At 44.1% G+C, this 15,450-nt stretch overlaps 1 protein-coding gene across 1 annotated transcript in view; it reads right to left on the reverse strand.

Annotated features, from left to right (window-relative positions):
* Positions 1–15,450, reverse strand: part of LOC139923166 (plexin-A1-like) — a 207,235-nt gene that overhangs the window by 80,841 nt on the left and 110,944 nt on the right. The window lies entirely within an intron of this gene.

A 15,450-nucleotide genomic window follows, 5' to 3' on the forward strand; every position in this document is an offset into this window, starting at 1 on the left:
GTGCACTTTGGCCTTATAGAACTGCAGAATCTTGGATCCACCTGCACAAACTTTAACAGAAGATAAGAAGCATTCCTGTCTCCTATGGTTTATTATGGAAGTTATCGGCCAATCTAAGACCTTTACTTACAAATTATCAACACTCTTGAAGCTTGAAGTCGTCCTATTCATGAGACTGAATATCGAATGTTCAGTGGCAGTTACTTGTCAAAACGGATACATCGCATTTTGGCATTAGACCCTTCCAGTAGAGCTGGTATTAATGAGGCTGTTATGGATATTAGGCATGTTTTTGATATATGAATACACCGAGGGATATTCTAATTCTTTCTGCGCGGACCGATACGATGAGCCTGAGGCAGCATCTATTAGCAACGCAGACTGTGTTCATTCTAGCAGCTCCAACTGTAGAGCAGCTATAGTCTAAAAGATTAGAGGGAGACGACTGAGGGTCAGCGTTTCCATTCAGCTCCGCGATCAATAAAAATTTGGCGATAGGACAGTAGCTTTGTGCTTCATTAATTAAAGGAAAATGAATGAAATCTCTAAGCGTTTTTTCAGCCCCTAAGTAAATCATAAGACAATATGTAGCCGTCAGCCAATATCCACGCTCCATCATTGCTTACGCTACAGAATTGACTCATGACTCTGAACTAGTTATATCCGCTAATGCCTTTTTGATATTCATCCCGGGAAGGGGTAAACAAACATAAAGGCCATATAAATACCAGACGTGAATTCGTAAATGAAGCCACATTCCGCTTTAAGCGCCATTAAACAAACTATTCTCGCTAATATCATTTTCCCAACATTCATATCCGCAGTGATAAATCAGTGGGAGCTGCACTCTATTTAATCAGGAATACCTAAAGACCTAAATTCCCCCCCCCCCCCCCCCCCCCCTTCCCCCCATCCCCAAACCATGTATTCTGCAGAGTAATCCCAATATGAGTTTGCTCTGTGCTGAGGCGGTGTCTAATGGAGCATCGGTAATGAGGGGAAGATTGGCCTGAGAGAGAAAGAGAGAGAGAGAGAGAGAGAGAGAGAGGGGATTGGATATAATGGCATCCAAACACACCTCTTCTCCCTCTCCACGCCTGCACAACACACTCACACGGCGAGAGGTGATGGTAATATGCTGCATATCTCATGTCATATAGAAGCAAAAGGACGGGATGACAACTCATTGGTGCAACTTGGAAGTGTTAACATGGCACAAGGAGACGGCATTTCGACAGCGTTTTTCCTCCATAATTCGACGTATTTTACCCAGAGAGAGTTGTCACAAATTCAGGATTCTTCAAAATGAATAAACTCAAATATGCACAACCGTACCATACCGCTTTGAAAGTTGTGAGGTTGCAGGTTTTACATGATGGGAGGGGCAGGAGGAATTTTGATGTGCACCTACAGGTACGCCATGAAGTAACCATTAAACATATGGCACTTTCCAGAAAGGAAAAGTTATGGGAATTTGATATACAAGAAATTAAACATTTTCTAAATTTTCTAAAATGTTGGCATTTATTGTACATATGCTATGATATGGAGAATTAGCTACAAGGTGAAAAAATATTTTTGATTTGTGACTTTAACTCATTAGAACGCCCATATCCGAGATGGCAATCATCAATTTTTGTCGTTAAAATCAACAATAAATGAACTGCAGGAGATATCGCTCACTAGTAAGGTGATTGTATTAGTGTGATTATAACTAATCATTTGGATTTTTACTACCTTGGACTTCGCCATGTTGACCCACTTGTGCAAGTCGGAGCCTACAAAAATGCCTTGCCCTACTTGTAATCACCACTAGGAGGCGGACGTGAACGTTTTTCCCCAGACGTCAGCTCGTATTTATGGTAAATCTGACATGACGCGAACGTGGCATCAGACGAGAAAGAGAGGAGGAGGAGGAAAAGAGGAGAGGAGGGAAGAGACACAGGGAAGAGATCAAATCAATGCCAGTGAGCCCAGTGAAACAGATTGTCAATTAGTGAGTCTGACGGTTAAAGTTTAAAGTTTTCACAGATGGCGACAGACCGCTAATGAACTGCTTCTAGCCTCTAATAAAATGGAAAAAGGACTAAAGAAGCAGAGGAAGGGAAGCGTGTGTGTGTGTGTGTGTGTGTGTGTGTGCGTTGTGGCAGTGTATCTAGGCTGAAGGAGCAATAGCAGTCATTGTTAATATTGTTAGAAGGACTTGGACTGAGCCTCTTCCTCCACTGTGGCATGTAAATCCTGTCTGGCTGCTGCACACATACACACACACACACACACACACACACACACACACGGGCAAACAAACACACACACACACATACATGTGCCCACACACACTCACACACAGCTTAGACCACTTCACATCTGTGCCTGTCTGCTGCATGATCTGGTCCCTATTGTTCCAATGCCACACACCCACACACACACACATGGTGCCTGGAATGGAAATGACCAAGGTCTGTTGCCTTGGCCCACACACACACGCACACACACACACACACACACTCACATAGGGTCTGTTCCTCATTACTGATGCGTCAGAGCCAGGATAAAAAGCGCTGCACCACGTTCCTCTGAGGAAACTGATAATATGCACGCACACACACACACACAAGCACACAACTACACACACACACACAGACACACATACACACACACACACACACACACACACACACACACGCACACACACACACACAGACATACAAAGATATACCCCATATACATACACAAAGACTCACAGACACAAACGCATAAAGGGAAAGAGAAAAACACACTCACATATACACACACTACACACACACACACACAGAGAGAGGGGGAGTGAACAAAAGAGTTGGGAGCAGAGGATTGTGGGAGCTGTTTCATTAGGAGTGGTGACAGGTGTCAGAGCGGAGTCTGCATCAGATAGCGGAGCAGTGCAACACAATGAGACACAACAATCCCTTTTACCTGGGGGATTCCTCTGATCCCTCGCTTTCTCTCCTCTCTTTTCTCCCCTCCGCTCGCTCACTCTTGATCTTTTTCTCCTTCTCTATATCTTTCTCCCATCTCTTTCTCTCTCTCTATCTCATTGTTACGCTTGCCTCTGTTTTTTTTGTTTTTTTTAACCTTTATTTTATCCGAGGATAAAACTCTTGTTTTTCCGGCAACCACCTGCTTCACATTCATACAACACATTCCCAGTGGGAGCTGCCCAGTACAACCACTAAGCCTCCGTAATGGAAGAAATGCCTTGTTAATATACGCATTTACCGCAGTGTGAGAAAGGGATTAAAAGTGAGGAGAGAACACGGAGAAAAAAAAAAGCAGTGGAAGGGTGAGGAGAGGTGAGGAGAAAGAGGAAAAAAAGAGGAGATGAGGAGGCGAGCCGAGGTCTTGGGAGCCATACACTCGTTTATTAAAGTGGGGGATGAGAGTGGAGGAGGTCAGTTCCCTGCAGGGCGAGGCAGGGGTGGAGCGCCGGAACATGGGAGTCATACACACCGCTTATGTCTATCCAATCGCATTCCCGGAGGGACAATACACACACACACTCACACACGCGCTTCCATGCATGCCCACACCCCCGTGGAAAGATATACCCATTATACACACATACACACACACACGTACGCATGCATATGGATAACGCGCATCGCTGACCATAGATGGGGAATTCAAGCACACACACACACACACACACACACATATAAAGATATACCCACTGCACACACTCCTGCACACGCAGCACTCCGAAGTTAAATCTTGCCCTGCGGCTCTGTGCGGTAAGCTAGTAGCATCTTAGGCCTGTGGAGTGTTTTAAAGCAGCCACGGGCCAAATACACAGACGCCCTGATCAAAAATGGGCAGCTAGGTTAGCCTTCAGCCAAATTGGTCCGAGTCGGTCCTCCGAACTCCCACTTTCAAATCTCTATTATGTCAGCTGGCGTGTATTTATATACCGTAGCTCGTATAAGACCCCTAGGCTACGTTTTGGGAACAAGTTGATTTCCCCATTGGCCTCATTCGCACGGTGGCCATTTTGGGGAAACTCTACCTGGTAGAGAAAGTACAGCCCAACTCTGTCGTACTGTTATGTACCAAGATGATACAAGAATAGCGTTGCCACCCGTCCCGTATAATACGGGATCGTCCCGTATTGAAAAATAAAATGCACTGTCCCTTACTGAATCAATACGGGACGCGATTTGTCCCGTATTTTCGTGCACACCCTACTCTAATGCATACACTACGTTTTCACATGCTTGGAATGACATGAGAAATAATAAAACCAAAAGAGTTTCACGAGACATAGCGGAGAAGTATTAAATCAGAATGACAGGCAAGTTGTCTGTCACTGTCACTCAGCGTCATCGTTGCCCTGGTTACGGAGACTCAGACGCGCGGTTTTTAAAAATGTCGGTGAATAACGTTACCTCCAGCTCAAGTCCGCCCCTAAAAAGAAAGAGGCTGTCCAAATACAGAACTGAGTGGCAGACGGAGCATGAGTGGGTTAGTCCTGTCAGTGGAAACGAGTACAAGGCAAACTGTACAGTTTTTCATTTTTAAGTTTTAGTAATAATTTTGTTCCTCCACATTTCCCTCACTCTGGAATAAGTTGATCTTTATTTCAATGCCTACATCCAGGAGAGTTGTTCTGATCAGTTTGACAGTAAAAAGATTGTTAATTTATTTTCACAAATAAATGTATTGTTAATTTATTTTCACAAATAAATGTATTGTTCAGTCATCCACCATAGTGGTCTCTGTGGTCTACCAGGTCATTTGCTATTTCCGAGTTTATCAATGGGTTCTTGCTTCTTCCAAATATACCAAATAGTGTATTTTGACAGACCAAACATTTTGCCCGTGTCTATGATCTGATGTTTTAATCCTTAATATAATTGATGCAACTGTGCTTTACTCTTATTGACTCTTCATTTCCTTTACGTTCATGTTGAGACTAGCAGAGGACTTTGAAATTGATGCATAAAAAGCACAAATTGGTGCATAAAAATTCACCAGAATGCAGGAAATGAAGTGTCCGACACTCAAAATGTCATGGGGGAGGACCCCCAGACCCTCCACTTGATTTGTGTCCCCCGGGCATGGGGCTGCTGGCAAGGTGTCCCTTATTTTTCCACATTGAAGGTGGCAACCCTATACAAGAAGAGTATATAAACTTTCTCAATTCACAGATTCCCCACTGAAAAACAAATTAGAAACAAACGTCTGTCAAGAATCCGAAGGGATAGGTTCTCATTTTAATATATTTGGCCCATTAGCAACCAGAGTCTAAGCTAGGTAGCTAGCTAGTAGTAAGCTAGCTAACTAACTTCCCTGATAAATTCAAGCAGTCACTGTGGTTGTTGTTCCCACAATAGACCTTTTTCACAGCAGCCATTTTAACGTGTCATAGCAGGGTAAACACAGGTGAAACTAATAACATTAATGATGGTTCCATTCCATTTAGGTGTTCCAGTGCCATTCCAATGAGCCAGCATGCACCTAAATGGAATGGAACCATCATTAATGTTATTACTTACACCTGTGTTTACCCTGCTGTGACACGTCAAAATGGCTGCTGTGAAAAAGGTCTATTGTTAGCTAATTTGATAACTGTTAGGTCTATCTGAAGTCCTCACTTATGTGTTGAAGTAACGCTAGTTTTTTATGTATGCTAATCTTCAAGGTAGAGTTTCCTACCGCAAGTGTTCAAAATGGTCGCCATGTGAATAGGGTCAATTGACATCAAAGTGTGTTTTAGACATTACACAATTCATTTTCAGTGGTTTGGCTTGGATGGTTGGCTCAGGGTGGGGGTAATATTAGCCTGTCAATACAATATAAAATGAAAAAAATGTTTCCTTCCTACAATTCCTATTCAATGCAGTCTCCATTTCTTCTTTTACTTATCCATTTCAACTCGCTCTTGGTTTCAGTCTCTCTCTCCTCTCTCATCCTCCTCCCATCCTCTCTCTCTCTCTCCCTCCGTCCGGTCTCTGCCAGCGCTCCTGTTTATTTAACTGGGATGCAGCCTGCAGTCATGAACCCCCGCTGGCTAGGAGGCTCTACTGCGGCTTCATACCGACTGCGTTCACACTCATCCCCCCTTTTCCTCTCCTCCCTACATCCTCCTTCTCTTCACTCACTCACTCCTCCTCTCCCTTCCTCTCCTCTGCTGTCATCCTCTTCCCTCTTTCACTGCTGGCTGGCTGCTGGGATGTGATGTTTTAGAAGTAGACGACTTGGAACACTGAGCTGGGCTTACAAAACAAACAGAGGGGCGAGAGAGAGAGAGAGAGAGAGAGAGAGAGAGAGAGAGAAAGAGAGAGAGAGAGAGAGAGAGAGAGAGTGAGAGATGAAAGATGGTAAAACGGTGACTTTAATTGATCTGATCCAGCTCTAAAAACACCTAAAGAGGAATATTCTTTCTTTCCTTTCTCTCTCTCTCTCTCCCACTTCTCATTACCTCCTATCAGGGTGATGACATCAGACCTCCGGTGATGTCAGAGGTGAAGCGACTGATCCGATTGGCTGCCGGTTGTCACCCACGAGGCCACCTGACTGAGGCGACAGTCTCTGACAATCTCAGAGTGTGATGGATGAGGGAGTCTGTTTGCGCGTGTGTGTGTGTGTGTGTGTGTGTGTGTCAGGGGTTCACCACAGTGCAGAGGGCCCCCACGGATTAGCGTTACACTCCAATGAACCGTCAAAAAAGGAGAGGGCAAGACCCCATCGACCAATATTGTTACACACACGCACGCACACACATGCACACACACATACACACACACACACACACACACACACACACACAGAGAAACAGAGGAATGAACTTGATATGATGACCACATTTCCCCAGAGAAAGAGAGAAAGAGAGTCATCCGTCGAGCAACATCTCACTTTTACACACTCATATATTTATGTCCTTAGAGAATAAGCCTAACAGACAGTACCATACACAACACACACACACACACACACACACACACACACATGCCTCTACAGAATACCACAATAACTTACAATAGGTTGCTATGCTAGTAATCCCAATAGATCTCTCCATTCAATCAACCCACAGACAGGTCATAAGGCTGTATCTATATAGATCTCCTCAAACATTAACCCAAGACAGATCCTGTTGACATATCTCTCTCTCTCTCTCTCTCTCTCCCCCTCTCTCTCTCTCTCTCTCTCTTCATTCACTACTTTCCCTTTATCTCTCTGCGTCTCCCCCCCCCTCTCTTATACACCATCGAAGAAGAAGACAGGTCAAAAACGGGGCGAGCCTTATCATCCTATACATCAGTGCGACCAGACGTTTCAGTTATACTTTGCGAAGTGTAGCCATTACGGAACATAACGGCCCTCCCTGGAGACGGACTATGTACTGAACTGCTGTAGATCTCTTTATGTAAAACCCAGCGAGAGAGGTCAAAAGAGCCAGACATAAACCGGCAGCCGGCCGGTGGTACGGTGCTCTTGTGGGCCTGGGTGCTAGACAATAATAGTGTTTGATGTGAGGATTGTGCATGGTTTATAGAAGATCTGGTGGTACCTAATATTCCCCCTTTGTCAATAATATAGGAGGAGTCCTTGGACTTTATCAGGCCTGGATTTCAGCCCTGTGACCATGGCTCATTAACTCAAACTAGCGCTCCTGTCTTCCTGATCAAATAGTACTAATATAATAAATATATATATATAATAATAGAGTGGCAATCGGCAAAATGTGTGTATTTTCATTTTGTCTCCATTTTTTCGTCCTAAGCGCTCATTGCTGTGGTGTTTCTGCACTGCACTTCCAGATCACCTGTCAATCAAACAGTGTGGGCGGGACTGTGACGTCTTTTTCCTTGGATTTTCTGTTGATGCAGTTTGAGTTTCTCTTTTCTTTGTCTGTTCAGCCTAGGCGGCTATCACTGCTCATACTAACTATCCAGTTCTTCTTCTATTTATTCCTAATAAACCGGAAATGTAGGATTTTTCCCAGGAAAGAGCTACCAGACACCGGCTGTTTTGAACAGCAAATGGAAAAACTTTCATAGAGAGTTGCAAAACTAACATTTATTTATATGAAAATGTTGCAGATTATTACTGTAAGCAAATCATTAGTGTTTGTTTTAAACCAGATGGGTGGGGTTTAGCGCATCTGGATAGTTCAGATAATGTCAGGTACATTGGTGAACACAACAAAGTATACTACACAGACTTTCAGATACAGATACTGCCCCTTATCGTATTACTATACCCAACCATCTGGCACCTAAGTAGGGTAAAGACAAACCAAACAAAGTATATTTGCAAGTACTGTTTGACCCAGGTCCTGCATTTGCACAGTTGAAATTTCTTAGAGCACCATCGGCCTGAAAAGCTGCAGAGGAAACCGCCGGGCCTCCTGGGAACTGAACTCCGCGCCGCTGACTGTACCGAGCGCTTCATCACACGCGTCTCCATTAGAATAGCGGCGCTCTCTCTCTCTCTCCCTCTGCTATCTCTGATGACCCGGTGCGATTGTGTGTCTATCTGGATGGCTATCAGGTCCGGATGGTCAAAGAGGAGGATGCAGCCGATAAGCATCAGCCAGCGGATCGATAGGAGCCTCTAACAATACACACTCTTGTTTGTGTGTGTATTTCTGAGCGGGACACGGTAGATACATAACAGATAAAGTGGAAGACACCGCTATTCGGGATGGACTCACACTACAGTGCAATAAGCACTCTTGTTTTTCTGCTCTAGACCCATGTTTGATAAATTTAGTTTCGCTCTGTCATGGGAAAACAGCAAACTAGTCCTTTTCAGGTGGGTAGCCACCAAAAACAGGCTCGCAACCCATTTAAATCCAGACCGGTGGTGTGAGAGACGCTGCGATAAATAACGAGAGACTTCTGCGACCCACCTAAGAAGCAGCCAACTCTTTAAAGGTCAGTGTAAAAGCCTTGTAATATATATCATAGAAAACGCCTCATCATCTTTCTGCATTTGTTTGGAATGGTCTTTTTTTTTTCTTTTTAGTCTCAGGACAAGAGAATAAGTTTGTCTGTCCCTAAGGTCCCGGGTCGGAAAAGTTGAAGAACCTCCGCGATACACAACCAACTTTGCAACAAAAGATTAACTAAGTTCAGATTTTGCCGTATCTAATATGCAAATTCACCAGGGCCAAAAAAACTTTTGACAGCTATCTCTTCTCTTTCTGCACGACCCGTTTCATCTTTTATTCTTGAACTGCGATTCATCTTTCATTTCAAGCGGAAAACTTTTCATCTATTTTGCTCAAATGAACCCAGTTCCTCGGTCTTAATCTCAGGTGGAAGGAGGGCAGGCCCCCCCCCCGCTGCAGCAGACGAGGAGCTCTTCTGTTCAATAAAAGACACTTTGAACTGCGTTAGAAGCCTTTTGGAGTGTCCACCCACTCCTCCCAGCCCTTTCACCACGGGGGATACGGAGGAAGAGAGAGAGGGGTGAGGCGGGGAAGATAAAACACAACAAGAGAGCGTAGAATGTGTGATGCTGATACTTATTAATAAATCTATGGATATAAATAATGCCTTGACTACATTACAGTCATGTCAAAACTCCCAGAATTCACTCGCTTTTACTTACTTTTGCCTTTTGGAGCATATTACCATCATCATAATTAATCTACGCAACTTGTTTCATTCAGCTCTCTGAGGGAACCTACTGTCACAAACTCAAAGGAATATACGCTGCTACTTAATTATTCATGATGCAGCTAACTAAGGACCATTGCAGATAACACAATTGTGGCACAATTTGTTATAGTGTGCAGGCTTGTAACTCACTATCTGGTCGAATCTGGGTGCTCTTGGGTGTTATCGCCTCTGACAGAGCTGCCATTAGCCTGGCAAGTGACATGTAAGAAGACGGCAGTGACAAAGGCTGGTGGAATGATAGAAACCATCTAAATATGATCACAGGATGCTGGCAATTATGGCAATTATGACAATTCATTTAACAATTATATATTTAGGGTTAGATGTCGTTAGGGTTACGGCCAATCCACACCAGATGTGTTTTTAATCTGTTTTTTGGGTGTTTTTGGGCATGGAGCCAATACACTCCATTTCTCCCAAGTCTGTTTTTTCCTCTTGCACACACAGTGAACCATGGAGATGAATAGCCACCTCTTGTTATAGGGTATAAACACTTCACATAATCATAATCAAAGACATCTACACATCAATCAAAAATGGCTGGAATGTGTGCAGTAAAAATATGATGTCCCATCACCTGTGCCCCAAACTGACACATACAGAAGTCTGCTACGGCTCGCACTCAGAGTAGACTGCAAAGCGCGACGCTTCCACAATGCTCACGCAATGCTTCCATGTTGCTAACATTGCCTGTTCATTGTAGATTCCGGGTTAGTTTTAACACTAGAAGGGGCACGAGCCCATGCGTTGTGATTTTAGAATTAGATTTCTCCAAAATGGTAATTACAATATACTCATCTTTCCACAACTTTTCCTATACATTTGGGCTTTAATTGCCTCTGTTTTTAAAATCTTAAAAAATCGACTTGGAATATAAATATAGACAGTTTTGACAATGTCTCATGTCTCCATGTAAAATACCTCTGCTAGTACCAGAACAAAGGGAATTCATACCTCCAAGTGCACTATTCAACAATTAGATAGCCATTGCATTTATCCATGGAGATAGTAGGCACTATCAAAACCCTGTCAAATCTAATTTCCCACATATGATTACTCATTCAGAGCAATAGTGGGATTTGGTTTAGGGGGAATTGGGGTTAGAAACAGCATTGGAAAGAATCATTTGGACTGAAGAGAGAGGCAATAGATGACCTGGTAGACTGTCTTCACATAACATTTTCATGGATACCTCAAGCCTGATATATTACACAAAAACTAGGAATAACAGTATTCTTTTTCTGTGTAACTTGGACATGATGACACACATCGTGCAGCCAGCAGACAAGGAATAAGGTGACAGACGACTGCGTGAAATCCACAGAATGGGCCCTTCTCGAGCAAACCATCTCATTATCCGCACGTCATCACCTATCAGCGAGGTTTACTTCAGATACAGCAGGTTCTGTAACTGCAGTGTCATCTTAACCGCAAATACATGCCGCAGCCGAGTGATGTTCAGCAGTCGAGGAAAGCAGAAAGTAGGGCAGATAGCATTAGCTAAATGAGATGGAATTATTAAATAGAAACTAAGGAGACGCGAGGCACGGGCGATGTCGCGACCCTTAAGTATCCTTTCATCTCCTGAATGGTTAAACACGTCTCACATCCCTCCTCCCACTCTTCCGTCCTTCTCCTCTCTTTTCATCTGCCGGCGCTCTCCGTCTGCTGTTCTGTTGTTCTCTTCTCCGCCGTTCCGACTCGTCCTCCCGTCGCTCCTCATTTCCATCCCTTCCATCTCTCCTCAGCCGCTCCCGTCCTTTCCTGCGTCTCTTTCCTCTGTCGCCGACCCGATCTCGTCTCCCCTTCCCCCTTCCCGTTTCTCTCCTGCCCCACTTCTTTTTTCAACTCCTACTTAAGCGTGACAACGAAGAAACACATTCTCATTTAATCTGTATTTACCAAATGTTGACTTTCTCATTTGCAGCCGGGGGGAGAAGACATGGATTGAAGCCCAAGTCTCGGTCATCTACACTGGAGCAGTTTTAGTTTTAGTTCATTTCACCAACCCAGATTGTCTTTCTAGTTTGTTGGGAGATTCAAACCAACAGGTTCTCTGACACAAGTTTAGTTCAAGTGGAGTGGGGCTTTTTCAGGGTAAAAAAAAATCACTTTTTTGTACATCGCTTGTATGCCAATGTGAACAAATTTGGGGGTTATGTCACTAAAACCTTCATTAACATGCTGAAATGTCTACGATGAATCCCTACCAGCTGCAGGGTTGCTGTTCTGTATCTGACCCTGACCTTTGACCTCCCTGTGGAGGCGGACAAGAGAAAAGACAATTTCCCTACAGGAATCAATAAAATGTCACATTATTTTTACAAAAGGCCTTATTTCTTTTCCATTTTCTATACTTTTTTATTCAACTTTAGCCTTAGGGGCATTCACCAAAAAACTTTCAGAGGCAATTTTAGCCCCATCACTTTCCTAACCCGGTTGTTTTAGCAAGCTGGCTTCTTCCCTAACAACTAGGCCACTGCCGCCCTCCTTCCCTTTTGTTTTATTGTCGATGCTCCACCTTTCGTTTCTCATCTCATCTGTCTCTCTCCATTAAACACGCCAACGATCAGAGAGGCATCTGGAGATGCATCTTTAAGCTTTAATACACTTTGAATAATTAACACACACGCGCGCGCACACACGCATAAACACACACACACACACACACAGCAGAGTCTAGATCAGTGGCAGGCAGCAGTCCCAGCCCCAGCTAACCCCCGCCAGAGAGAACCAGAGGGAGAAGGGGAGCGCGCTCTGTGCCAACCCCAGCCACGGAGCCCCCGAGCTGGGTAGCTCAGCGCCGTGCACCAGCCTGAGCTCCATCATCCAGAAACAATGGGAGGGAAGTTGCAGCTTTGACAACCGAAGGTGAGAGACCAAAAGAAAGAGCGTGTGGCTCCTGCTAATTGACTCGGCTGCATAGGGGGAATGGAGGAGCGGCTGAATTAGAGGCATGAGCTCATTGGGCAGAGATCTAACAGCAATTCCCACATGGGACGTGGCTGGCTGGCCGGCCCGCTTTGAGCAATGACACTGTGGGAGTATGTGTGTGTGGAAGGGGTGGCATGTGGCATAGGGTGTGTGTGTGTGTGCTTCCCCTTTCTGCAGCAGCTAGCCATCTTGACAGAAACATATGACCATCTAACCAACTCACTCATCATGGTGATTCATCCTCTAATTAGCCGTACGAAGGCTAACGCTGATCCACATATCTATATTCACCTTCTGTTCATCTGCAGTCGAACACGGGCCGCTAATGATTATCAATGAGGCGAGGCTCACAGAGCCACCGGTTCAATCCCCCGTGCTGCAGCGATGCATCATGGGACGGTTTCGCTGTGCGAAAGGAGGTCACGCTTGCAGGAAGGAGGGAAGGAGGTGAGGAAGGAGGGAGAGAAAGAAAGAAGGGAGGAGTGAAGGAAGGCAAGAGGGGAGGGATGAAAGAAGTAAGGGAAGAGGGGGAAAGAGGGAAGAAGGAAAGAGAGGAGGAATAAAGGAAGGAAGGGAAGAAAGAATGAAGAGAAGAAGAGGGGTAGGAATGAAGGAAGGAGAAGGGTGGAATGGATGAAGGGAGGAAAGGAGAAAGGAAAGAGGTGAGGAAGGAGAGAAAGATTAAGACAGGAATGAAGGAAGGAACCAAGAAGGAAAAACAGAAGGAAAAACAGAAGAAAGTGAGGGAGGAAATGAAGGAAAATGAAGGAAGGAAAAGCATGGAGTAAAGGAAGGACGATAGGACAGGAAGAAGGAAGGGAGGAAGGAACAAAAGAATGAAGGAAGAAAGAAGGTAAAAGGGGATGAAGGAATTAAGAAAGGAAGGAAGAAAGGAAAGAAGAAAAAGAGTAAGAAGAGGAGTAAGGGGCATCACTCTTATTGGTAGAGGGAAGAAAGGAATGAAACAAGGAAGGAAGGGAGGATGTGAGGAAGGAAGGAAAAGGTTGAGGAAAGGAATGAGGAAAGAAGGGGGAGAAGAGAATAAAGGAAGGGATGAGGGAAGAAGGAGAAAGGCAGGAAGGAAAGAAGGAATGAAGGAAGGAAGGAAAGAAGGAAGGAAGGAAGGAAATGGGGAAGGAAGGGGGGAAGGAAGGAAGAAAGGGAGGAAGGAAAGAAAAAAAGGAGAAAGGGGGGAATGAGGAAAGAAAGGGGGAAGGAATAAAGGAACGAAAAAGGCAGGAATGAAAGAGGGAAGGGAGGAAGGAATGAAGAAGGGCAGGAAAGAAGGAAAGAAAGGAGGAAGGAATGAAGAAAGGCAGGAAAGGGGAGAATTAAGGAAGGAAGAAAGGCAGGGAGGAAACAGGGAAAGAGGGAAGGAATGATGCAAGGAAATAGCAAGAAATCAAGGAAGAAAGGGTGGGAATGAAGAAGGAAGGGAGGGAGAGACAGAGGAAACCAAGGATGGAAAAAGGGGAGAAATAAAGAGAGAAAGAAAGAAAGAAAGAAAGAAAGAAAGAAAGAAAGAAAGAAAAGCAGGATCAGTGAGATCAGTGGGAGCAGCAGCTGTGTCCTGGGCGGCGGTGCTGAGTTAAAGGTCAGCGCCTCGGTAGGAAAGTGAAGTGTTTCAGAGCGGCTGCAGCAGAATGAGCCCAGGCAGATAATGAGCGTTTCTTCTGACGGATTCAGATGACTTCTCTTGGGGCAAAGTCTTATTCAAAACAATATCAGGCATAAATAAAGGCCCACTGGAAACTGCACTTCCCTCCAACATGAATAAATAAATGGAAATAAAACAAAACTATCAGACACTGGCCTGAAAACAAGAAGATCTAACACAAAAGGAAGTGTTTGTTGCTGGTGCAGAAAGAACAAATTGATATTGCCTGGACGGAAAACGCCAAACTCGATGCTGCCTTCAAGTGCTCCTCGTACTCTCCGAATTCTGAGTTCGAACGTCGCAAACATGACTTAAGTTGTGACGCATTCAAGTGCTATTGGTCAGAAATAATGACGAAATAGACGTAACTTAAACTTAAACGTAAAATTGAAGAGGAGATAATGCACATTAGGCATATAATTGATCTTCCAATTAATATAAGTATACGCAAAAATGTCTGACAACTAAGTGTTTAAAGAGTGAAACTAGAAACATTCATCAATACTTAGATAGAATGCCAGACAATAACATAAAACAAGAAATACTTTTCCTATCATTTAATGACACGGCTTCAATGCTCTCGAGTACCATAGAAAATTCCCACTTTCCTTGTCATATTTACCACTTTATTGGGTCGTTTATGTGCTCCACTCGTAATTACGATATTTCCAACAGCACTTGAAGGCAGCATTTGACCATCATCAATGATCAGAAGCTCAGCAATGAATACGCAGAGCAGTCATTGCATGGAGTTCTCACTTTTTACACATAAAAAAGGAAAGAAAGGAAGAAGATCAAACCAGATTGTTGGCATCTGTCACTGTTGCTGTCTGTCACTGTGGCAGACATTTTGTGTCCCTCCTGTCCATCATTTACTGTACTTTTATTCATTTTTGGCGACGCAAAATGTCCAGAGTAAAAAGCAACCTAATGAAAAATGAATTACTTAACGAGTGAATGAATAAATAAACAAACAATAAATAAATAAAAATGCAGGCACATAGGCAAACAACTATATTTACATTACTTTTTATATTATTTTTTATGAGGTTTTGTATTATCTTGTTGTATTTTTTTGATCTGAATGAAGTGGTTGGACCCGACCCCCGGGCCCCTCGGCGGCCCGCGCGGCTCCACCGGCTCACCGGCCGGATCCGCCGGAGCAGAACAAATTTGTTTGTCTCGGCGTTTGTT

The sequence above is a fragment of the Centroberyx gerrardi genome, chromosome 14 (assembly GCF_048128805.1).
Source record: "Centroberyx gerrardi isolate f3 chromosome 14, fCenGer3.hap1.cur.20231027, whole genome shotgun sequence".
In the NCBI taxonomy this organism is placed as follows: domain Eukaryota; kingdom Metazoa; phylum Chordata; class Actinopteri; order Beryciformes; family Berycidae; genus Centroberyx; species Centroberyx gerrardi.